The 27,725-nt window shown below is 38.9% G+C and overlaps 1 protein-coding gene across 1 annotated transcript in view; it reads right to left on the reverse strand.

Moving 5' to 3' along the window:
* MYO1D (myosin ID) overlaps positions 1-27,725 on the reverse strand; it is a 2,136,961-nt gene that overhangs the window by 1,504,629 nt on the left and 604,607 nt on the right. The window lies entirely within an intron of this gene.

The following is a 27,725-nucleotide window of genomic DNA, read 5'->3' on the forward strand; positions in this document are numbered from 1 at the left end:
CAAACGCACACAAGTGAAGAAAAGGAATACATTTCTCACAAAAATATGAAAAGTTTTGTTCTGAAATTCAGTACATTTGCATCCTCCAATAAACGATATGTGAATGATTCAAAACAACACATTTTCAAAATATTTGTTAGGGTTGACAGGCAATGTCCTTTACACACGATATATATTTAAGTGTTATGATGATGCTCATCTAATACAATCATGCCCATGAAAACTGAGGGAGATGACACTGAATACTTGCCCTACAAACAAATTTGGTTTAAAGCAGCTCACAGTGACCAAAGATCATCTAAGTGAATTAGTCTTTAATAAAAATTGTCCTCATTACTATCAGATAAATGAATAGTCAGCATAACTTAACTTAGCTGTTGCACTTCTAATCGCATGACTGAAAGAATTAAAGCATGAAAACATTGCCATATGCTAAAGAACAAGCTAAGAATCTGTAAGCGTTGATGATGCCTCTAAGTCGAAAAGCAGGTCTCTTAATGAGACAGAAGTGCATACGTTTTTCTGTGATGAGGAGTACGGGAGAGCCCCTACCTAAAATATCACTATTTAACACCATCATCTGTGACAAACTGAAGCAGCACAATAAATAAATAAATAAATAAAACTGTTTCTAAACACAATAAAATTGTGTCTAAATTCCAACCTCTGACTCCATCTGTAATGTATACTTACTTATATCCAAGCTACATAATAACAGGCACTCTCGCTCTCACACACACACACACACACACACACACACACACACACACACACACACACACACACACACACACACGTATCTGTGTGTGTTTCACCATTTGATGTTTTTAATTTTTTTTCAGTGCAAGTGATGCGAATTCTGTCTTGAAATTTTATTATTTGTTGCTTTTCCAACTGCCATTCTACCATACGCCTGTTTATACTTTATGCGAAGACTGAAAAGCAAAGACTAGAGCACAGGGAAAACTTATGCCTACGCTTTTTCCATGCCAAAAGGAAATACTGCTGATAGCTGTTAGCAACTTTATCTAGAAGTACAGAAAACAATACAAATAGAATACAAACACTCCCTTTAATCAATATCTTTATTGAATGTCAACTTCTAAGCATTAAAATACAACATAAATTTAAAGACACTTCTAACAGGAAAAGGAACAATGGATTATGGCAAACTGACTAATTAAAACCAAGACGTTATCGCTTTAATCATTTTAGAAAGTGCTAAACAAGCTTCTAGAGGTTTTTTTTTCTGAATGTTGGGTTTTTCTGGTATGAAGTTGATTGCCTGTTTACCCTAGTATTGAACCTGTTCCTGTTTGCTTGCTTCATGTTTTGGTGACAATGGAGGTTTCACTCAGTTGTTTGGTGCGCATGTGTGTTTCTCTTTCCAGTTGTGTCGCTTTGGTGACATAGTTGTGCTTGGCAGCGGAGGTTTGTGCCACATCTGCTTGGGCTGAGAATGCTGCACAGGATGCAGACTACCTTTCTTTAACCTAACTACTTACATCCTCTGATCATAGAAAATGTTCTATGCCATAAGTGTTTTAAGGCAGGAGGAGACAAATAGTTGCATACTGGGTATTTTTTTCTCATTCACGATACATTATTGTGGTGCTGGGTAGGAGGAATTTAAATGTTTTAAAGTAAAGGATCAGAGAGGGAAAATTAAGGGGTAACAGAGAGAAAAAAAAATAAGAAGACAATGTAAATGGGAAAGACAAAGGGAAATATATGAATAGGTTCATAGGTAGGTACTAGGCTATTGGCCCTAGGGCCTATATAAGCCTAGCCAAAGGTACCCTGGCTTTCGCCACCCAAGAAAATTATTTTCCTGTGCCACTGTCGAGCAGAGCCACAGAAGTGATCCCCGGGGTGAATTTCCTACCTATCTCCCATCCAATCATCAAGATTTTTCTTGAACAGTGCTAATGAGGAGCTTTGTTTGCTATAGATAGGTAGTTTGTTCCAGAGTATGGGAAGTCTCTGGGACAGGAATCTATCCCTCCAGCATGTTCTGTTTATTGTGGTGACGAGGTTTAGGTTCCTAGAGCATGTAGCTCACAGGAATTGGGATTTCTTTAAGTGGAGCATGTCTAAACACTTTGGGTTTGACATAGCTTTGTGTGTTAGGCAGAGATCGCCTCTGAGTAGGCGATATGCAACGGAGTAAAGCTGCACTTTTTTGAGACGGTCTGCATAGGGCATCTCTGAGGCTGGTAATCCTCTTTATGAGGTACTTCTGTGGCCTTTCCAGTTGTTGTAGATGTCTTGTAAGGTACATACCAAAAGGGGCATTGTACTCTATAATGGGTCTAATGAGTGACGAGTAGAGGGGAACAATGACCTCTTTTTTCCTGGATGAGAAACCTTTTGTGATGAGGTGTGCCACATAGAAGGATTTCCTGACTACTGTGGCGATGTGATTATCAAAGGAGAGAGTACTGTCCACCTGTATCCCAAGGTCTCATCACACTTTCGGTATTAAGTAGACTACAACCTATGTGGTAGTTCATACTGAGTTTTTACCAATAGGAATGACAATGCACTTTTTGACATTGAGCTTGAGGCCATGGCTTTGACACCAGGCATCTGTCTCAGCAAGGCCCTTTTGTAGGATGTCCACATCTTTTGGAGTTTGGATTATGGCTCCTAGCTTGCAGTCATCTGCAAACTTCATTAGCCAAAGACCTTCTGTGTTGGCCTGTACTTCAGAGAAGTAGATACCAAACAGGAGAGGATCCAGGACTGAACCCTGTGGTACTCCACTTGTCACTGGTCTGAAGCTGGATTTGGAGTCTGCTACTTTCACAGTGTGGGTTCTGTCAGTGAGCCAGTTGGCAACCCATCTTGTGACATAGGGATTTATACCTAGTTTAGTGAGTTTATCTATAATTCCAGAGTGGGGGATGGTGTCAAAAGCCTTGGCGAGATCTAGATAGGCTGTGTGAACCACCTTACCCTCATCTACGGCTTTGGTGACTGCTTCAAAGAAGTCTATCAGGTTTAGGAGACATGATCTGCGTTTTACACATCCGAACTGGGTGGGGTCCTGAGTTTGGAGATTACCAGTGCCATTGTTTATAAGTTCCATGATGATACGCTCCATAGCCTTGCAGACCAGGCTCGTTAGGCTAATGGGGCGGTAGTTTCCAGGGTCTGTGGTGGCTCCCCCTTTGTGGAGTGGGATAACTGTCGCTGTGCGCCATTCAGTGGGCACATAGCCTGAGGTGAGGCTATGATTGAACATGGTACTTAGATGGGGTGCCAGTTCGTTCTGTAGTTCATGTCGAACACGGCCTGGGATGTCGTCAGGTCCCATGGATGCTGTGTTCTTGGCTTTGGATAGCGTGTTTTTTTACCTGTGCAGCCATGATTACAGGAACTTTGCATTCTTCTGGTATAGAGATGGGCCCTTTAGGGGATGACAGAGGGGTAAAGTTAGCACTGAACCTATCTTCCAGGATGTTGGCAATATCCGTTGGTTCTGTATATTTAGTGCCATTGTGCTGTAACTCAGAGCAGATTTGAGTGTTGCCACTGAGATTCTTGACATAGCTATAGAATGCTTTGTGGTTGTCTTTAGAGTCAGTGGCGATTTTGTTTTCATAACTAGCTTTGGAGGATTTTATGAGGGATCTCAGCTTCTTACTGAAGCTGACCAGGGAGTTTCTCCAATCATGGGATTTTACTCCTTTTTGCAACAGTTTCTTTCTTCTGTTGTAGAGTTTGTTTATGGCAGGGGACCACCAGATTGGCTCCTTTTTTTGGAGGATAGCATCTTGGTTCTGTTAGGGATTGCACGATCTATGCACTGATGTAAGTGCTTATAAAGTGCATTTGTGTAGGATTCAGCAGTGATACCTCTATTGTCTGTCAGCATGGGTGGCGTGAAGTTTGCCACTTCTGTCTTGAGAAGCGTGAAGTTGGCTTTGGAGAAATTTTTTACTGTGGTTTCCCTAATGGGGGGTGGGGGAGGTATGTGGATGTCTAGGGTGATTAGCTTATGGTCGGATCTGACCAACGAGGAATTGACCTCTGGTGTGGAGCGCCGGTTGCCCATGTTGGTAACAACCAGGTCTAGGATATTGAATGAAAGAATAAAAAGGAGTTGAAAGATGGACAGTGAAGGAGTCAAAGGAGATAGGACAATAAGAAGGGGAAATATATGTGTGAATATAAAAATGTATAAAGTTTACACGCAGATATATATATATATATATATATATATATATATATATATTAAAAGTGATTGTAACTTCTTTATTCATTTGGACTTCTACATTTAATACAAAAGAGAACAAACATACATTTATCATCTCATCTCTCTTTCTCATTCCCAGACTGATTCAGTTGTCTCATCCACTTCTACTCTCACTATCTTCTCATTAGAAAAAATAATCCTTATAATTCATAGATCTCCATATTATTAGACTTTCTCTACAGAGATCTATTAATTCTATTAATTTTCTAAACTTTGATAAGCTCTAGGCTAGTTAAACAGTAATAGGATTTTTATCATCTCATCTCTCCTTCCCATACGAAAACTGATTCAGTTGTCTCATCCACTTCTACTCTCACCATCTTCTCACTGGAAAAAATGAATCCTTATAATTCATAGTTCTCCATATTATTAGACTTTCTCTACAGAGATCTGTTAATTTTCTAAACTTTGATAAGCTCCAGGCTAATTAGACAGTGATGGATAGTCTACTAGATCTTACATTTACTAGGCTAGGATTTTGTGAATTCCATGTATTTAATAGAATTATTCTCTTTGGTTTATTACTATCTTTCCTTTTTACTTTTTTTATCATGCTTGAAATATTGGTTCAAATGTGAAAAAAATTATGTGAGGTACAATTATACAATATTTAGTTAGACTGACCACAGATCATTCATAAATGAGGACCAAGACTGTATCTTAACTCTAAACATAACAGATTGTTGACTCTAGTAAATGTGTATTGGTTTCTTGAGATGAGACAAAATTTACCTAAAAAGCACAGACATTATTCTTAACCACTATAAAAGCACTTTAATAATATGGGGTGACTTCAATTGTTTATTAGATGATTCAGATTCTAGTAATGAAAGAAAACTAAAAATGACTTCAACTGCAAAAGTGCATAAAATTGGATTGAAAATCTTAACCTGAATGATGTGTTCACTCTGAGAAACTTCAAATCATTAAACTTTACTCATTATTCCTATAAATATGGTAAACTAACTAGAACTGACAGCATACTAGTATCTCAGGACATAATTTCAAAGACATTCACATTCAATGTCATACCCTATCCTACTTCTGATCACAATGCTCTTTTTCTAAAATTACAAAGATTCTTAACAAAAATTACCTTATTTAACCAGAATACCTGCTTATATAACAAAATTAAAAGATTTCAAACCCTGGCTCCTTGCAAACTAAATCTGTATTGTGAAACAAATAATACTGATGGAGTTTATCTCATTATGATCTGGGACTCTTGAAAAACTGATCTAAATAAAGAGATATGTGGATATATTTTCACATAAACAGTCATAGCTTTGGAAGAATTAAAAGTAGCCTCTTATGCTATCTCTCAAAAATATATGCGCAAACTAAGGGTCAAAATACAATCAAAAAGCAATAGCATGTTAGAAATAAAAGATATTAATAGCAAATCATACACAAACAATGGATGCATCTTGATGTTTTCAGACACCACATATCTCAAAATCAAAAATCTTAAAATGAAGACAGTGTCCCATATCTAAATCTTGATTTGTCCTTTTTCAAAAAGATGCCCTTTGAACTAAAAGAAAATGTACACAAGAAGATTACTTTTACAGAGATCTCAGACAAAATCAAATAATTTAAACCTAATAGAATCCCAGGTGCAGATGGACTAATAAAAAATATATAAATTATTCCCACCCCCATCTATGATTTCACTTTTCCATAAAACCCTTACAAAAAGTTCATACACGAGATAATTTACCCCTCAAGGAAATAGTCACAAATAATACCCATACTAAAAGAAAATAAAAATCCTCAACTCTACTTGTCATATAGACCCCCACATCACTTCTAAACAATGATAAAGTTTTCAAGTCTGTCCCTTCAGATAGATTAATATAAAATATCACAAATCTTTAATTTAGACCAAACTGGATTTTCATATCAAAGACAAACTCATGCCAATATTAATAATTATTAATCCTTATAGATTTTGTAAATAACAAAAACAAAGAAGTTCTTATTAGTCTAGACACTGAAAAAGACTTTGATTCTTTAAATACTGTTTGTCATTTTTGCATTTAAGTTACCTGGCACTTGCTCACTAAAGCAATTATATAAGTCAGCACTAAAAAATTAAAAGCACTACACCCTCACAAACTCCCCCTGGAGTACCTTGCTCCCCATTGGCCATTTTTTTCAATTATAAAGAAATTCCCAATACTATTCTAGCATGTCCAAAGGTCAGTTGTCAATCTCCTCTCCAGTCCAGCTGGTGAATTTGGGAATCTTGAGGCAATGTTACAACTGCCTCATGTACACAGACAACCCTCTCCTCCTCCCAACAAATTCCAACACATGTGAGAGATGCAACCATATAGCCAAACTGGAGGCTAAGCTCTCTCAACTCAGTACTGGCGTAACCAGTCAGGAGGAGAAGGAAACCACACTCACTACAATTCCAGTCTCACATAGACCTACCACGACAGCAAACCAAACACATAAAAACACAAAAACATACTTGGAGGCTCTAAATAAAAATCTGCCTAAGCAGCAGAGACCTCCAAAGCAGACACCCAAGCAACCGCTACCCCAAAACAAAACACGTGCAACACATAGCTCACAAAGCCAGTGTGCCGAACAGTCACAGCCCTTAAGGCTAAACAACACACCTGATACACTTGTAATAGGTGACTCTATCATCAGGCACACTGACGTCCCACTCACCAGGCTGAACAAGGAGAAGGTCACGGTGAGCTGCCTGTCGGGCGCTAGGATCCGCCACATAACACAAGCACTCAGGTCACTCCAAGGCAAGTACAAATATGACTCAGTCATTGTCCATGCTGGTGTGAATGACCTGAGACGTACCTCCCTGGACTACATGAAAAGAGACATAGAAGAGCTCTCTGAGCATGTAGCCCAGGCCGGTATGACCCTGACCTTGAGTAGCATCTTACCCTCACCAAGAATGATACCACAGTATGAAGACAAGATTATCAATTTCAACAATTGGCTTAAGTATTGGTGTCATTCAAAGGGGATCCAATGCCTGTCAGCCTGGGATGACATGCTCGACAAGCCACGATGCTTCGCTAGGGACGGCTTGCACCTGTCACCCTGGGCTTTCGGATATTGGCAAAGGCTCTTGCTACCCCCATAGTGCCTTTTTTAGGCAAGGCTCAAAAGACAAACCCACCTCCATAGGTATCACAAGGGATAAGAAACTAAGAGTAATGCTACTCAACGCCAGAAGTCTAAACCTCAAGATGCACGCACTCGAAACTCTCCTTAGAATGGAGAACATCGATATCTGTGCAGTAACAGAAACCTGGTTCAAGGCTCTCAAGAGCACCCCAGCACTACCAGGGTATACCTCATACCATGCTTTTCGGCCCCAAAACTTGGACCGAACCACAAAAGGAGGGGGAGTATCAATATTCGTCAAAGATACCCACACCTCCAGGTTGGTGGCACAGCACGAAGCATCAGAGACTACCCATGTGCAACTAACAGTGGGTAAAACTGCCTTCCAGTTTATAGCCTGCTACAGACCACCCTCCCAAACCCAGGAACCCCACTCGGCCTTCCTGAGAACACTGGAAAATATGAAGGTCTCTCCAAACACCATTATATTGGGCGACTTCAACTACCCAACCATAGACTGGGAGCATTACTCTAGCTCCAACACCCTAGCCCAAAGGTTCCTAGAATTTATAAACTCAAATGCTATGGAACAACTTGTTAACACTCCCACAAGAGGGGAAAACATACTGGACCTGAACATCACCAACATGGGGACTCTATGCTCCAGACCAGAAGTGTATCCCTCACTGGTAAGATCAGACCATAAACTAATCTCACTGGATATTCACATCCCGACCCCACCCCATGCCCAGAAAACCACAGTGAAAAACTTCTCTAAAGCAAATTTCACACTCCTCAAAACCAAGGTGGAATCCTTCAAAGCCCCCGGGCCTGTGGATAAAACGGCCCAGACCGCAAAATCCTTTATAAACGCATTCTATGAACACTTTCAGGAATGCATGGATCATGCAATCCCAAATAAAACCAAGACCCAATCCTCCAAAGGCAGATGTCCTGTCTGGTGGACCCCAGCCATAAACAAACTATACAATAGAAGGAGGAAGCTACTACATGATAGAGCAAAATCCCAAAAAGGGAAGGCATCTCTGATTAGTATTAGCAAAAAACTACGGGCACTCATAAAATCGTCTAAGGCCAGCTTTGAGAGAAAAATTGCACAGGACACTAAGGATAATCACAAGGCTTTCTTTAGTTATGTTAGGAACCTGGGTGGGAATTCCCAGATATGCTCAGAATTAGTCCAAAATGACAAAAAATACACGAACCCACAGACATTGCCAACATGCTAGCTGGCAGGTTCAGTGCAAACTTCTCCCCTCCCACCAAAAGGGCTAATATCTATCCCAGTAGAGTGCTGCCCCCCCTGACATCTCAGACGCTCAGGTAAGAGCTGCCCTCTCCAAAGCAAGAAACACAGCATCAATGGGACCAGACGGTGTCCCGGGCTGCGTCCTACATGAACTCCAAGAAGAGCTAAACCCAAACCTAAAACTACTGTTCAATCTCAGCCTTACTACAGGATATGTACCCAAAGAGTGGCGTACAGCAACAGTGGTCCCTCTCCACAAAGGTGGTGCCTCAACGGATCCTGGAAACTATCGCCCCATAAGTCTCACTAGCTTGGTCTGCAAAGCTATGGAAAGGATCATCATGGACCTTATAAATAAAGATATTGGGGACCTGCAGACACTGGATCCCACCCAGTTCGGCTTTGTTAAGGGCAGATCCTGCCTCTTGAACCTGGTCGATTTCTTTGAAACAGTCACCAAGGCCATTGACAAGGGGAAGATGGTCCACACAGCCTACCTGGACCTCGCAAAAGCCTTTGATACAATACTCCACACGGGCATTATAGATAAGCTCACCAGCTTAAATATAAACCCCTATGTCACTAGATGGGTTGCAAACTGGCTCAAGGACAGAACCCACATGGTTAGAATAGCTGGAGCCATGTCAGACTCCAAACCAGTTACAAGTGGCGTCCCACAAGGCTCAGTCCTGGGACCTCTCTTGTTCGGTATATATTTCTCGGAGGTACAGGCCAACATGGAAGGACTGTGGCTGACCAAGTTCGCAGATGACTGCAAACTGGGCGCCATAATAGACTCTCCAGCCGACACAAGCATCCTCCAAAAGGGCCTCATAGAAACAGACAACTGGTGCCAGAGCCATGGCCTCAAGCTAAACGCCAAAAGTGTATAGTCATCCCCTTTGGCAAAAACAAAGTGCCCACAAATTACCACATAGGTGGTAATCCATTAAGTACAGAAGAAGTCATTAGGGACCTGGGGACCCAAGTTGATAGCAATCTCTCATTTGACAACCACGTGGCCAAAGTGGTTAGAAAAACATTTTATATAGCCCACCTAATCATGAAGGGATTCACATCTAGATCAGGGGAGGTCATCGTGCCTCTTTACTCATCCCTCATCAGGCCCATAATTGAGTACAATGCCCCTTTTGGGATGTACCTTACCAGACACCTGCAACTGGAAAGACCGCAAAAGTACCTCACCAAGAGGATCAAGGGGCTCAAACAGATGCCGTATGCTGCCCGGTTAAAGAAACTCCAGCTCTACTCAGTGGCATACCGCCTGCTCAGAGGCGATCTTTGCCTGACGTATAAAGCCATATCCAACCCGGAATTAATGGACATGCTGCACCTCAGAAAATCCAAATCCCATAGAGCTACGTGCTCGAGGGACTTGAACCTCAGCACTGAAATAAATAGGACATGCTGGAGGGACAGATTCATAACCCAGAGGCTCCCTTCACTCTGGAATAAAATCCCAGTCCAGGTTAGGCAGAGTCCCTCACTGACACTCTTCAAGAGGAATCTTGATGAGTGGATAGGAGATCGTAGGTTTACCCCGGGTATCACTTCTGTGTCACTGTTAGACAGAGGCACAGTATACTAACGTTGAAAAAGGGCATAGCAAAATTAATTTAATATGGGTGGCGAAAGCCATACACACTCTGGCTAGGCTTATAAATGCCCTAGGGCAGATAGCCTAGTATGAACCTATGAACCTATTAGTTATTTAAAGTCTTAAAATCATTTGATGTTCCTTTTTCAATACATTTCCCTTACTAAAAATACTTATAAAGATAACAGATCTTGCATTAAATTAGGGCCTTTCAGCTCTAAATCCATTTCCCTAAGGGTACTAAATAGGGTTCTCCTTTTATTCCTATTTTATTTGATCTAGCCATTGAAGTTCTAGCAATTTTAATTTGAAAGAATGCAAATATGAAAGGCATAGAAATTTGAAAATTATACTTCCAACATGATGCTATTTGCTGATGATTTGCTACTAATACTTACCAACTCAAGATAAACTCTAGAAGGTTTAGATTTTATCATAAAGCTATAGAAATTTGAAAAATATACTTCCAAAAGGATGCTATTTGCTGATGATTTGCTACTAATACTTCCCAACTCAAAATAAACTCTAGAAGGTTTAGATTTTATCATAAAGCTATTTCATTCATAGTCAGATCTATACTTTAATAATCTAAAATTTAAGTTTATACTTCGAAACAAAAACAGGAAGTTATAAACACAAAAAACAATATCATAGGTAAACAAGTCACTTCCTTCAAGTACTTAGGAATAATTGTAATACTACTGAAGGAATAACAACTACAAATAATAAAATAATTTTAAACATAATCTCAAGTCTAATTAATAAATAGAACAAAACTATATAATCCTTTGATGATACATTGAAATCAATAACAAATATTCTCTTTCCTAAACTATTATATATAATGCAAGCTTTAACCATACATCCTAAGTCACTTACTAAAGACATTAATAAATGATGACTAAAATTCCTATGGTTTTCTAAACAAACCTAGGGTAGCCCTACATCATCATACTAACTCTTGGAACTTAGGAGGTATAAGCTTTTCTGATGTAAATACCTATGTTAAAGCAACAATTTTTCAAACTATCCTAAATTGCAGTGATCCTCTGCACCACACTCTCCAGAGACCTCAACCTCATTACCACAATCAACAGAACATGCTGGAGGGACAGGTTTATAACCCAGAGACTACCCATGCTCTGGAATAGACTTCCCATGCATGTCAAGCAGAGCACCTCACTAGCCCTCTTCAAGCGAAATCTTGATGAGTGGATGGGAAATAGTTCACCCAGGGGATCACTCCATTGGCTCTACTTGATAGAGGCACTGGGAACTGATGACAGGAGGCACAATGCCAAGGCACTTCTATTGGTTAGGCTTGTACATGCCCCAGGGCCATTACCCTAGTACACACCTATGAACCTAATTACAACTCAAATTGGAAAACCTTACATTTTGACCTACTTAATACTAATGATGACTTAAAAGGAAATAACAACAATATAAATCAAAGTAAACTCTTTTGGCACTATCTTTGTAACAACATATAACATAATTCTCCCTCCCTGTCATCCTTTTCTTTTATGAACCACATCTTAAATTCTTTCAGAAATATCATACTCAGCAAAACAGACTTGAAATTTTGGTTTGACACTATCATTCCATTTAGTATAACCAAAGCTTTCTTTAATACATTTTCCACACTTAAACTTGACTACTGTGAGACCAAAGGTTTTTCTTGCTGGTATCAATGTTTTAAACATCTAAAAGTAAAAGATAATCAACAGTTTATAAATGATTATAAATACAAGCTCAAGACAAATGTTTATTTCTTGCTCATTCACGTCATAAAAGAAAAACCCTAAACTAATTCAAATTTTATATGAGATATTATACAATAAATCTAAGTTAAATTATGTACAATTTTGACAGTGTACAACTCTAATTAAAATGAATTTTTTTTGAAAACATATAACAGTGGATTATTACTATTTACTTAATCAAGAGCAGAAATCTCAAATATTACATTCCATTTAAAATAAATTACATTTTATTTAAAATACTTGGTTGGTCTTGACACTGGCATATATTTACTTAGAAATTTTTATACGGATCTTTATTAACTCCAAATAGAATGGCCAAAATAAATAAAAACAGCACCATTAAATGCTGAAGATGTACCAAGATTTGTAATGTAGATTGGATGCATATATTTTTTGACTATCCTTCTTTGAAACATTTTTGGAATTCAATAGAAGATTCCATTTACTTCTGTAAATTTTCCTAGTAGGAGCCTTTTGAGAAAACAAAATATGACAGACTGGAGAAGAAAGTCCTGAATTTGTTTCTCAAAATGTTTATTTATTTATTTTGCATTTAGTTACCAGGATGGACACAAGTCCATTTTCAGCTGAGGCCCGGTAAGAAAAGCTCCACCAGAACAAAAACTATATAGAATAAATATGTAAGTACAGTATACAATTAGATATAGAGGATAATCAGGTACATCCAGTATTGACAACATATTATATACACATACAGATAACTCAGCAGAATATGTATGCTTGAGAGTATATGCACAAACTATTAAAAATATATGTCAGAGAAACAAATAAGGATAACTTATAAATCATGTACATGTATTTAGACATGGTATATTGGTGTAACTTAGTTTTTAGAGCTACAAATTAAGATAATAGTAAGATAGCAGTAGAGTTATTGAAAATGAGGGTAAAGATAGGAAGTTGTGGGAAGGAACTATGTAAAAAGTTATGTACTCACCATAACATTACATCTGTGTTGTCCATTTTCATTCTTCCTCAACTGATGGGTCTCGGATCTGACTTGGCTGCTTATTCCAGATCCTTATATCCAACTCTTGAGCTCCTCTCTTTACCCATAATGCCCGCCAGCCCAACATACCGTAGATCAGGTTTGCTGCCCACAGTAGACAATGGATAGTATCTTAAAGAAACTTAAAAAAGTATAAATTAAAAGAATAGAACTGGAGTTAAAGCAAGGAACAATAGTTTAGAAAGTAATATCCCTTAGGTCTCTACAGGAGCAGAGAGAATGGGGTTAGTAGGGTTGGAAGTTGAGGAAGAATGAAAACGGACAATACAAATGTAACATTATGGTGAGTATATAACTTCTTTATCTGATGTTGGGCCAAATAGGGAAGATCCATCAAATGAAGCATTGATGAATGAAGCCTTGAAGGGCTCTGCAAAATTGCATAGGTACATCAAGGCATGTCTCCTAATGGCTATACCTGAAAAAAACACCAAGAGGTACCATCTGCAGTGTGGGATGTCTACCTCATGGATGTGTTAGCTATAGAGTGAAGGGTGGCCAGTTATGAACAGACTCTATTTTAGTCCTCCACAGACATGGACCTGGAAAGACATTTGGAGAGCTCTTTAGTCAAATCTCTTTGCAATCTTGTGAAATATTACATAAAAAATCCAGAGTGAACTCCAGTGCGGAGGACATTCAAAACTTTAATAAATAAAATACACACAAAGATAAACAAGATGGTGAGCACTTTCGCAGTCTACTGGCTGCTTCTTCAGGTCTACTAACACAGTGCATTTGAATTAATTATATACACACCTAACATCAATTAATTAATTACATAGTTAAAACTTGTCCTTCCCTTAAAGTTTTAGCCAAACATCTACCTATAATATAGCTTATAAAAAATACATATACATATATAAATGTAATGATTAATGTAACAGTGGACGTGTCTTAAGCACAGGTTTTAGAGTAACACACTCATTTAAGCCAGGAGGCTTATCTGCATTCAGATGCACTATCTACTCTTGTTCCCTCTGTTCTGTAAAATTTTTAAAATCACACCCACCTCGTATTACAGTCTAAAACTTCTAACACTTAAAATCATGATCAGATCCAAGGTCACTAGTGTACTAAAATACACTTTTCATTATTTTGTGTCTTACATCATTAACATGTTCTAATACCCTTTCTCTCAGTGTCCTATAGGGGGGAAGACTATAAACCACCATCCCAATGGCAGGAGAAATTCCCCTGTAGGCATTGCAAGACCTGTAAGTATGTTCATAGTGGAGGTATATTTATACATCCTTTAAAAGGTTTCCAGATAGAGACATCTTTATATGCAGATCGTGCAATGAAACACTTGATTTATTTCACATACTGCATGAAATGTTTTAGTTATTATGTAGGAAAGCCAATAGGACACTGAGAGAAAGGGTATTAGAAAGAGAAGACATGAACAGGAAGCAGCATGGTTGGCCCCATCGATGGAAAATTCTCTCTGCTACTGTGACATTGAGAGTGCACTCATAAGACATTAGAATTGACCTGCTTAGTTTGTCCATAATCACAATGGCTTTCCCTGGTATGTGCATTGCTATTAGAAAGCAAATGGAAGTGATTGCCCATTAGCACACAGTCACTGTTTCTTGACACAGAGGATAAGACTTGGTTCCTCACTGTTTGTTGATATATCAGACCATGGATATATTCTCTGTCTGAATAGCAATTGTCTTGGAAAGCCTGCAATATTCGGAGGACTGCTCTCATTTCCAGGACACTGATATGCATTTTGGCCTCTTCAGGGGACCACATACCTTGGTCAGTCCTTCCCAAATAATGGCCCCTCCACCCCATTTGGGAGGCATCCATGGACACCATGGCCATAGGCAGGGGAAGAACAAATTAATGGCCTTCAGAGAGTTCATTTGAATGAATCCACTAAATAAGGTACCTTTTGCATTTTTGTATGATCTTCACTGGGGCAGTTAAAGGTTGAAGAATGGACCACTGAACTGATAGCACCCAGTGAAGAATGTGCATGTGAAACCTGTCTACAGGAATGAGAGTGATAGCAGCTGCCATGGACCGAAGGCTTATAAAAGTAGTGTTGGAAGAAAAGAATCTTGTATTATTTTCCTTACCTGGGATCTGAGTGTCTGGATTCCAGCTGGAGAAACAGAGGCTATCTGATTGACTGTGTCCAGACAAGCATTTGTGAATTCCAGACTCTGCATAGGTGTGAGTTGTGATTTGCTGTAAATGACTGTGATGCCTAAATGGAGGCATAACTGGAGCAAGTAGTCCTTTGACTGCAGGAGTAGATGCCTGTTTGGAGCAGTTAGGAGCCGGTCATCTAGACATGAAATCAATTGGAATCCCAGCAGTCTCAAGTGAGTTGTTGCCACTATCATGCATTTAGTGAACACCCTGGGGACTGTTGTGAGAGGGCAGTGCTCTGAACTGGTAATGGCTGGTTTCCAGCCAGAAGTGCAGATATCTTCTGGAGTGCCTGTTCATTTTGATGTGATGATATGAATCTTGAATATTTTATCAAGCACAGGCAATCATCCTTTTGCAATAGAAGCAGAATGTTCTGAACCATGACCATCTGGAATCTTGAATATTGCATGAATTGGTTCAATTTGCTGAGAGCCAGGATGTATCTCAAGTCCCCTGTCTTCGTTGGCACTAAAAGAATGTTGCATAGGTCCTGAATCCTTTTTTGTCTGGGGGGGACCTTCTAGAAGACCTTTTTTCTAGCATATTTTCTATTTCTAATGTTGCTGCTTCCCTCTGACTGGGTGGAACATCTGGGATTCTTTTTGTTCTTGTGGGGGGAATTTGGGAGAATGGCATGATATAACCTCTGGATATAATTATCTGTACCCAGGAATCTTTCAATATGGACAGCCATGCTCTTTGGTGTAAAGTCAAATGCCTCCTGACTGCCTCCACAGGGGAGCAGTCGGGCCCCTTTTCAGGATGGCTGATAGGGTTTGTCCAAGAAGGAGTCCTGGAAACCCTGATTCTGTAGACCACCTCTGGCATCTTCCTTTTAAGTTCTTCCCTCCGCTCCTAGGAGAATTATTTCCTTGTGAGTCTTAAAAAGGACCCTGGGATCTACAGAACTACATCTTCCTACCTCCTCACTAACTCTGGGAAAAGGTCTTTGAGGTGTAGTAGAAAAATGTACACCTGTGATAGGCAGGGTCTTTGCTTTTTACTCACATCTGGAGACCATGTTCTTCACTCTATGACCAAATAAAGAAGATTCATCAAAGGGAACACTGATGAAGACATAAAGGGCTCCGTAAAGTTACAAAGTCGCATCAAAGCATGTCTCCTAATGGCTATGCCTGAACCCTCCACCTGAGAGGCACCTTCCTTTGCAAGGGAGATCAGCCTCATGGACACATCAGACATCAATTGAAGGGTAGCCAGTTGTGAAGAGACCCTATTTTGGTCCTCAGCAGACATGGACCCAGAAAGAGATTTAGAGAGTTAACTATTTGTAATCTTGTAAAATATGCCAGGTAATTCAATGACCTGAGGGCACAGGTCACTGAAGTATGCACTCTCTTACCAAATCTCTCCAGGACCCTGGACTCGGGGAACAGAAGAGCTCTGCCCTGTAAGCTCTTTTTTTTGGTGGCCACCACCACAATCATTGCATCAACTGGGACCACGTTGCTCCAGTGTGCCCTGTCCTTGGGAAGGGCTAAAGTTTTATCTGGACATTTAGGGTTGGGCTCCACAGTATCTGGCTCTTTGCATGCCCAACAAGAAATGAGATCAGTAAAACTGTCAGCCAGAGGAGTCACCCAGGACACAATCAGGCAAGAAATGAAAGCTTCCAGGAACTCAGACTCCTCTTGGGAAGAGGTAACAGAAGACCAGCCATCTTTCTGCTTTAAAATCTCCATAATGCCTCTAAATGAGATGTCTTCAGTGGAAATGTGGGGGACCACTCACCTTCATCAAAATTAGTGTCCTCCATGAGAGATTCCTGAGGGATATCTGAGTGTTGCTTTTTACACATTCTCTTCAGAGGAGCTGCATCAGCTGGGTAGTCTGGAGACATATCAGAAGAGATGGGGGACTCCTGAGGGACTGACTGGAGACTTGACTGGGATGGCTGTCCCAGTGGAAAGGAAGAATGAAGCTCAGGGCAAAGAACTGAAGGAGGCAAAGTCTGATCAGAGGAGGGCAGGGAAATCCTTTCTCTAGGTAAATTGAAGGCTCTCGTCACAATATTGATGGCAAAGAGCCTGAGGGAAACCGATGTCAATGTCAAAGGAGCTGATATTTCCCGAGCCATCACCTCCTGCAACCCTGCAAGCACTCTACCTGAAGAAGTTGGACCCGACCTGTCCAGTGCCGAAGCTCCAAGGAGCAGGGATGGCTCAGATAGCTTTAGAGTCTACTCTTGTCCCCTGGATCCAGTGTTGACACTTTGGCTTCAAAAATACTCTGGCTCTGAAAGGCTCGGAGCTGGATGTCTTACAGCAGTAACCAGAGTTGAAGAACAAGACTGTCTTTGAATCTGATGATGACACCCCCAGGGGTCTCAAATTGAGGGCTCTGAAACAGTAGGTCAGATCAGAGAAGGGGAGGCCCAAAGGGACGTAGTAATAGGTCATCTCACGGATCCGACAGGAGATGGTGCCAGGAGTACCCCCATCTGGATCTGAGCTCTGAGAAATTTTCTCATCATCCTATTCATGTCAGTCTGGGACAAAATCCTGGAAGACCCAAGAGAAGAGGTGAAGGACAGAAGTCTTGAGTGTCTATGGGGGGATTGCTCCAAGAAGGGTGAAGGGAACCCAGATGTTTGTTTATTTATTTACTGGGAGTGTCCAACTAGGCCTTGTCTAGCCCATTTTCAGTGCAGGCCCAGGGAGAAAAGCTCCATAGCTACAGTGGTTCACAAAACAATGAAAGTGGTACAATTTATATACAGACAATATGATGAGATTTGTAAGGAATACATACATAGATTTAATAGAACATTAACATACATAAAGTCTACCAGTGATGTTAGTGTATACACATAGCAGGCAATTAGAAGAGAACATTTTGTGTAAATTATCTAGAAAAAATATCAGAAATATTACATGACAGTACACTATCAAATTCATATAGGATGCAAGTTTGAGCTAGAGTATACAATAGGGTTGGGGGAATTAAAGGAGGAAGGTATGATGAACTTAGGGACCAGCAGAGGGAGAGAGAAGAAAAAAGAAGCTGAGGGAGAAAAAAGAAGATGAAGAGGTAGTATGGACAAACAATTGTTGGTGTGACACAGGGGAGTAAGAAGAAAAGGGGGAGAGGCAGTAACAGCCAGGGGGAATAATAGGCAGAGTGTAGTGAGTGGGACAGAGGAGGTTCTTTATAAACTTTTAGTCAGGTTTGGTACAGGAGCCATAGCCAAGAGTTCATGAAGTGCTCCCTGAGTAGTTATTTAAATTTAGAGGTATTGCTAGTATTGAGACTATGCTGAGGTAGGTCATTCCAAGCCTTGGCCACTTTGTATGAGTAGAGAGAATGTTATCAGATCCAGTAGGGGAAAAGGTGATGAGATCCACAGTGGTTATGATTTTGAAGTACACAGATCTGAGGTGGTTAGATCCGATTTTCCTGATATTTTAGCAGGAGGCTCCAATGAAGGAGTCATACATGATATGGAATCTGGCGACCTCTTATGAGATTCCTTATCTGTGGGAGCTGAGTCAGGTTTTGCCTTATTAGTTTTCTTTAAGGGGGTTTGAGCCCTAGCTGAATCAGAAGTGGTGGTGGAAGGGAGAAGGCCCTTCAAGACTAACTTGTTCTCCCTGTCTGTGACAGCCCTAGAGTTGAAGCCAGAGCAAATGGATCAGTCTGCATCTAAATGTGCAGCTCTTAAATGGGTCTATATTATGTTATCAAAAAACGTGTTCATCAAACAAGACTTCACTGACAAATATACAGTGAAAACACTAATCTCTGAATGTTTACTTCAGTTAATTTTTCCCAATGGGGAAAAAAAAAAACACTTGGCTGTCATCGGGGACTTGCCCTTTTCCCCACTGTAGTGCAATCTCAGAGTTGGTATATTTAGTTAGGGGGAGTGGGGGGCACAGCCCCCAACATGGGTGGTGTGAGAGGTGAAGCCCCCCACTTTGTAGGATTTGAAAGTTTGTTTTGTTTGGCCAAGCGATTTTTTTCCCCTGGGAAAAAATTCACTGAAGTGGCCGTTTGGAGATTAGTGTTTTCGCTGTTTATTGGTCAGCGAAGACGTGTTTGATGAACTTATTTTTCAATAACTTAATAAAGACCCTCAAATAATATGCAGATTTCCTGCGGGCATCTGAGTTTGGTATTTTACACCCACAGGTAATGTACTTTTTAAAGCCAGTAGGTTTCTCTGCCATACTAGCCTAACTAAGCTATGGTTTGTTCTTCTTTCAGCTTTTCCAGGTTAGGGGTCACCACAGTCGAACTCTGGTCTGCTAATGACTGGCAGTAGATTTTTACAGTGCCGAGGTGCCAGCCCGACACCTAACCTTCAACAAAGGCACGCCCATTCACGCATGTCTTTTGAACGCCACTCGACCACTGGGTGGACATGCAGACTCCACATAGAAGGCGCTCCAGCTGAGAATCGAATGGAAGAACCTCTTGCTGTGAGGCGACAATGCTACCACTGCACCACCGTGGCCCTAACTAAGCTATGGTAAATAAGAAAATTACAAAAATTACTTTACATTTTTTTCACACTATAAAAGAACTGCCAGCAATGGGAGACAAGAAATACTCTAAAGAGTAGGGAAATAAAGGAATTTTAGATAACAAGGTACTAGTAATGGTACAAAGGAGAATTAGTGAGAATTCGGTAATAACTGCTCAGAAAAGCTAGCAGTAAAATTAAAGGTAATCAAGGAAGGTAGGTGAAAAAAGCAATCAACGAAATATTACAGATTTTAGTGAAACTCACCATTTCCCTAGGAAAACACCCAAAAACTCGACAGCAAGAGGATCTGTATATGAATCTAAATGGTGGCAAATGAGATCTGAGGTACATTAGGTGGGAGGGGCATTATTGAGGATCTGAGAATTTGCAGAAAGCGGCCAAGTCAGATCTGAGACCCATCAGTTGAGTAATGAATGAAAATGACATCAGATCATATATTACTACTTACTATACTGAACTTTACTCTCTGAAGTACCACAATTTGTTTTAATTAATATCTCACAGATATATTGTATATATTTTTTTTTCTTGGAAAAAAGACTATTTTCTTTTCCTTACAATTGTATTGTTGTTATTTACAACAGTATCAAATCTTCTGCTTTTACATTAAAAAGGCAAAAAAAAAAAAAAATTGGAAGAAAAAAGTAATCTTTTTGAGATGATGGTTGTTACATGATCTATCAATGAGAACAAAGCTTAAAAGGTTATAACAAAGCACCCTGCAATAACAACAGTGGATAGTAACAACTATAAACAAGGAAGCAAGCCATTATTTATTACTGGGAATGGAACCCTGCAATTTCATTCAATCAATGGAATGTGCTTATTAAAGAGAAGTTCCCCCTTTTCATGCTGTCTACAATGCCAGTTTCCTAGCTCCATCTAAAAGCTGTGTATCCGCTTACCTGTCATACCTCATACACAGACAATGCAATATAATGTGCAACGTACCTAGTTCAGAATACTTAGCATCTCCATTGTTCTAATTTTGTTTTAACATTTTATAAGAAACCATGAGATGGAGGGGGAAGCTGAGATCATTGCGTACAAATGTAGGCATATACCACTGAAAGGAGACTTTGTGCAAAGCATGATCATTAAACTTATAAACATCCCCCTGGTGCAAAGGCGCTCCAGACGGTGTTCTGCTATACTGTTAGCTCAAGGTTCAGTTTCAAGGTTAGAGCATTTACTTTCAGTCAGCAGTCTACATGAACTCCAAATATGCTCTAAGTGCAGTTCTACTGTTTCCCAAATGCATAGCAGTCCTTATCAAAATATGGGAAGAGACAAATGTGAAATGGTTAATTACAGTTTTTTCACAGAAGATTACAGCAAAATTAACATGTATTGCTTTAATCATAAGCATTCTTAATTAAATAAACACTGTTTTAAAGTATTTCTTTATTATGGATTTGTGCTTAAAAATCTTAACCAGAAATATTTGGTAAATCCTTTAAATGAATAGCACTGTGTTTTTATAATGCAAAATGGGGAACTGTTCGTTAAAATGAGGCATGGTTTATAGCTAAGACTCTACATTCTGATATTTCAAAACAGGTAAATCTGATAAAAATTGAACCACAACAAACAGTACACTTTCTGTATGTTGACAAGTAATCTACAGCATTGTGACTATGTACACACAATACCTTTAAGTGATCCCACCACCCCCATTAACTTTAAATTAAGTAAATCAGAAAGTTATCCTATATACCGCAATACACCACACACTTTAAACCTTATTCTTAAAAATGATTTGCAAACCAAAATCAATTAGTAATAAAATAAGCAGCACTAAACACCACCAGTGTTCGGTCCACAAATAAAAAGACAGCCAACAATTCCAAAATTCAAAAATCAAACCAAAATCAATAAAAATGCAACAAATGTTTCAGGTCAGAGACAAATATTAAACTTAAGAACTGTTAAATGTTTTATTTATACATAAGTGTATACATTTTATATATAAACAAATAAACGCAATCATTAAAATGATAATATAACTCATACAATTTTTTTGTAATAAGATAATGTGCATCTTTCAGAAAATAAGGATATTACTATTATAAAAGACAAAGAGTAATGGTCCAAGGAGAAAATGCTGTGAAACTCCAGACAATACTGGGAGAGGGAGAAAGCTGCTGTGTTTGAGAGGACAATTATCAAGAGACTACCACTAAGGTAATCAGAGAACCTGTTTAAAATGGCAGACTTTAGGACATAAAGAGGGAGTTAAAAATCTTGCAGAGGTTAATGAAAATGGTACATGTGTAGTTACCGGAATTTATTGCACTAGAGAGTGCCACAGTAAAACAAAGAACTGAATTAGTGCCATGCTGTTTTCAGTATAATTTCTATAAAAATAAAACAAAACTCACACTGCCTTATAATCTTTGCTAGGAATAAAATAGAAATCCTTGGGCTGCAGTCTGGAATCCACCCTTGACAAAGTTAGAAAAATATTTAATAACCTCTTGCCCATCCAATGCAAAAACTTAGTGCTGGTGGTACAAAAGAATGCTATCGCTCATTTTATAAATGCTCTTGAGAGATCCACTACATAGACAGATCATGATCTTCAATGTCTACCTACAAGACTACTGTTTGTTTCAGTTAAAACTGTCACAGTGCTACACCTGTAACAAGATCCTAGTTAGAAGGTCTCTTGACAGATCACAGTTAATGAAAAAGTCCCTCAATTATTCCTTCTCAATAGCTTTCCTTACTAGATAAAGATGTAGCTGTTCACAAAAATCAAGATCTGTAGAAGCCTTCTCTCCATTCCTTCTCCCAGAATGTAAAACAGTGACAGTGAAATACTGTTATGCTGTTCTGAAGATGTCTCAGCACAGCACTTCTATGTAGAAAGCTGAGTTTGGCAAATGGAACCTGGAAATCCACCAAGATAACCCAATGACATGGTGCTAAATTAAATCACTAAAAAAGGGGATAAATAACTGCCATACTGTCGCTATTGTCTGGAAGATTTTAAAAGGCCAGGAAACCAAAGATAAGCAAAAATGAAATGGATCAGTTATACAAATAAAAATCATGTGGCCTCATCCTACACTGCAAGAGGACACATGCAAGTCTTATGAGCTCACAAAATCAACAGTGTGAAAATGTGTGCAGCATTTGCAAATAAAAAAATTAAGTATATTTTTATATCATATGTGGAGGTAAAACACCTACAACTCCCCAATATGTAAACTAATCCTGAGGACCCTGTTTATCAGTGTGAAATGACAGAAGTGACTTTTAAAGTTCCATTCCTTATACCGATCATTCTATCATGCAATTCAGATTTCCTTTTGTTAGGGTTCCATCATTACGCCAACATTTACATTTCCAGGTTTTCACATGCCACATTTAAACAGCAGTCTCAAATACTTAACTTTCAAATCCTTGTGTGAAATGTAGTACACAACCACAAAAATTGCAAACTAATACTGACCAAAGGGTATTATGGACCAGAAGTAGCTTCTGTTTGGAAGTTGGATAGATACCAGTCAGATCTAATTAAACTAGCTGTCCTCCCTACTGTGTGCAGAAAAGCTGAACAGTAGATAAGGTGCGATAGTGACTAGAACTGAAACAGCAGCTGTTTTAACAGTTTTAGCTCATTAATCTAGCCATTTATTTTACTTTATTTTATTTATTTAACATTTGTTCACCAGGAAAGTCCGACTTGGAACAAAGTTAATTTTCAGTGGAGGCCTGGGGAGAAATGCTCCAGACACATGTCTTTGAAATGTGGGAGGAAACCAAACCACCCGGAAGAAGCCACACGAATGCAGGGAGGACATGTAGATTCCGCACAGATGGGACTCCAGACAAGAATCGAACAGGAGAACCTCTTGCTGTGAGGTGACAATGCTACCATTGCACCACTGTGCCATTTACTTTTAACCTTGGCAGTATCCTGTCTAAAGATCAAATATTCAAATCCACCCACCATCAGAGAGAAAAACTCATTTCAACTGTTTGTGCTGATTGTTTCACTTCCAAGCGAAAAAGAATCACGAGCATAAAGTTAGCTACTTTCTCAAACATGCTGGCCAGGAATCTTTAAACTTATTTGCCACATTTCAGGCCACAAGCCACAGCCCCCAGCACTTTTATATGTATAAAAATGGTAATGGCAGAAGGCAAGGATATAACTGAGAAAACCTCTGACAGCAAAATGACCATACTGTCGACTTATTCTGCCAATATTCATTTCTATTTAATATAGGAAAAAAATCACAATTAGGCTCCAATTTCTTTAACCTATTCAATTCCAGAACTGTGTTATGTCTGTTCCATGCAGTGGCTAACAGAGTACTACTTGCAAACTCATTGTTTTATCAGTAAAAATTGTATCATTTAGCCAGCATTCTAGAAAAAAAAATCCTCAAACTGTCAATGAACAGTTCCTCACTTCCTCTAGTTTAGATGACCTGCTAGTTTTTATTTCTTACCTTAATAATGCCACAACATTTCTTAAATTTGAAGCTGCATCTTCCAAGGACAACATTCATTTTTAGATATTAATGTTTATAAGGATGTTTTTAGAATGTTAAAGACAAAAACATATAAAAAGAATTAAGCTTCTATTATGTGCAATGATTTTTTGCCACGTGGATATAAATTAGAGGAGATACTATCTGCACTTACCAGTGTTAAATGTTTACAGAATGATATCATGTGTCCATTTTTTAAATCTGGGAGTATTAATAATGATAATGGTGATACTGTTGTAAACAATTATGTGCCTTATGTTATGACTTATAATAAAACTTCAAAATATATTATTGATATCTTAAAACAAAATTGGTTAATTCTTTTGGCATCACAATAGGTTAAAATATAACTGGACTGTCTCCCAAGATTGATTTTAAGAAAAAAATAAATATTAGAAGACAGCTTTGTTATAGAACAGAACATACCAGAGTCAATATCCTTAATTCAGGTATTACCTCTAAACTTGGAACTTTTCCCTGTATGAACTATAGCTGTTGTCAGCATATCAATAGCTTGCCTTCTTTTAACCACCCTACAACTGAGAAAGTCTTCTATTGTCAATTAGTTGCTGATTGTGAATCTTTTAATTTGATTTATGTTGTGTACATCTTCTGTGGAGTTTTACATTGGCCCGACTAACAGACGCTTTAAAGAAAGAATATCACAGCACATATTTGATATTAGAAAGGGTGCTTTAACAAATACTCTAGCTAAACTTCTTTCTGAGAAGGGTGGGGGGCACAGCTTTAAGTTTAGTGTATTACAGCTTGTTAATTCAACTATGCGTAGAGGTGATATTGTTACTCTAACCGAAAATTATGAATATAAATGGATTGTACATCTTAATGCTGTGAATTTACCAGGTTTAAATGAATTTTGTTCTTTGAAACCTATTTTAAGGCTACGTGGCTTGCATCATTAATAAATTGATTTAATTGAGTGATTCTGTAACTGTTTTACTGATTGTTTCTTGTTTAAATATCTGTTGGTTGGCATGACTCTATACCCGATTAAGAATCTCTGAACATGAAAGTTTGTATTATTTCATATTAAAAGTATTACCTGTGTTTGTATCTATTTTTATATTATTTTGATAGTCTGGTAGCAGTTATTTCTTTGGGATCGCTGTTTTATTTGATAACATGGCTGGTTGGTCATAACCTTGGTAGGACATGATCCAAATAGCTTAGGCTGGTGCAACACTGATTTAATTTTGAACATCAGGGACTTTCTTGTTCAACTGTCTGAATCACAGACATAGTTGCTATAACCCATAGTACAGTTTCAGGCACATGACTATTTAGATATAGCCTTAGAGCCCAGTAAGGAAGGCTTCAGCTTTCCTACTTTGTGAACCTTATGGTACTTGGACCTTTGGGAGGATTGGGGAATTCTAAATCCAAAGTAAAACTTCCATCTCAGCGTATCTTTGGAGGGCTGGGGCAGACACATATTTCACACACACAACAGCCTTAACTGATTCCTTCTATTCCTAAGTGTGTTAGGTGCAAAAGGCCTACGAAATGAAACACTTGAAAATGTTGAGCTTCTTCCCCAAACAAATAACACAGGCCTGATGTTTAACCTGCAATGGGATCCTGTTCCTACAGTTACACTTTCTAAAGTCTCTGTCCATACTGACAAATAAAAAGGGAAGAAACCCTGTTGAGGAGAGGGTGCATGCACAAGACCATACATTTTTTTTATTTTACATTTCATTACCAGGGTTGTACAGAGGGAGCTATAATCATAGTACTTTTTCATCTATATTTCATGTGTTATAATCACATAGCAGTTTAATGTTTCTTCCACTAGTCTCAGTTTGAGTCGATTAAGGCACAGTATTTTTAGACAAGTGTTGGCTCAAAAAGTGACTGTATATTACTATAGTGTCAAATGACAGTGAGCTCAGACCTGATAAAATTACACATGTCAAAGATCATCTTGGAGCTACAGATGGTGTTAGAATTTTGAGAGCCACAAGCAAATGTTGATCTGGAGGCCCCCTAGGCACTTCCAGACTAAGTATCACCCTGGCACTGCCATCCCTCCTAAGCAGCCTTTAAGTTCACACCACAAACTATTAGGAGTAGTATGCACAGAATGCCCTGAAGCTACAATGCTCTTACATTGCAAAAGGCCTATGTTGGACCATCTCACAAAGAGACATTTACAGTTACTGGCATTTAGTTGAAACAATGATACATTACAACATGTACAGGTCTGGTCATAAATTAAATGGCACCCTAGGCGTGCACACACACACACACACACACACACACACACACACACACACACACAATACAGTCCTCCCCATCTTGGGTTCCCCATACCATGTACATTTCATTTTTCTCATATTTTGCCTTGCAATCCAGCTTTTTCAAAAAGACGTAGATTTTTATACGCTTTGAATTGCATTTTATTCTTTTTTTTTCTTTTTATACAACCTTTTCATCCAATGATGGCTTAAACAGAAATCATGATTAAGAAATTCAGTGCTGCTTTTCAGCTTTAGTTTTCCTTGCATCCTTTCAACACACCTTTCCTGACCAAGATATCATAGTAATAACCATTTAGGAAATAACTCCAATAAGCCAAGGCTCAAGAATCCATATGGTTAAACATGCTCTGGGATACATTTTAAAGCATTTTGCCAACCTTTTAAGAAAGTCAGTCTTTTTGTTCTTTCAAGAAATACATAAGTTGTACCCAAGGTTCAGTGTTCAAAGATGATAAAATAGTAGCTGACAATAAACTAACAAGCCAGCTGTTGTGGGGACACACAGGTCCTACCTGGGAATAAAGTCTCCTTCTCTAATCCCCCCAAAAAGACAGTCACTGCCTATGCATCCACTCTGGTATTACAGTGGGATACAAACAGAGGTTCAAACATGTATTTCAAGTGACTGCTGACATACATACACATAGCATTCTTCCTCACTCCTTACCCATAACCCCCAAAGGCAGCCACTTGTATATCTGTCTGATGTGTGATTGTGAAGAAAGTGAAAAAATAATGATTACAGTAATATATTCTACTTTTTTGCTCCTAGATAATATACTGCCCTCACATGAGCTGCAGTAACCTTCATTGTAAACCTCTAAGGTCTGTGAGAAAAGAAAGAGAAACAATGACCACACTATCCTCAGCCCAAACACAAGCTAAAATGATCTCCTGTGCACACCTCTAAAGTTTGACTGCAATGAAAATCAAAATAGTAATAACCACAAAGTCCCCAGCCCCCACCCCCACACACATACACAATCTACAGCAGCTTTCTGTAAACACACATCTGAGCAGGGCTGGCTTTAGAAAGGGTGTGGTTGAGAAAAGAAGCCATTATCAGATTTACCCTAACAGGGTCACATCACAGTCATGTAGCAGATTACTTGGATTTAACTATTTCCAAGAACCGTGAAGCCCAGTGCTTTGAATCTAATATTTACAGAAAGCTGACATATTCCAGCTCCTTACTTCACTTCTCTAGTT

Source organism: Protopterus annectens, chromosome 13.part0 (assembly GCF_019279795.1).
Source record: "Protopterus annectens isolate FY-2018-M chromosome 13.part0, PAN1.0, whole genome shotgun sequence".
In the NCBI taxonomy this organism is placed as follows: Eukaryota; Metazoa; Chordata; order Ceratodontiformes; family Protopteridae; genus Protopterus; species Protopterus annectens.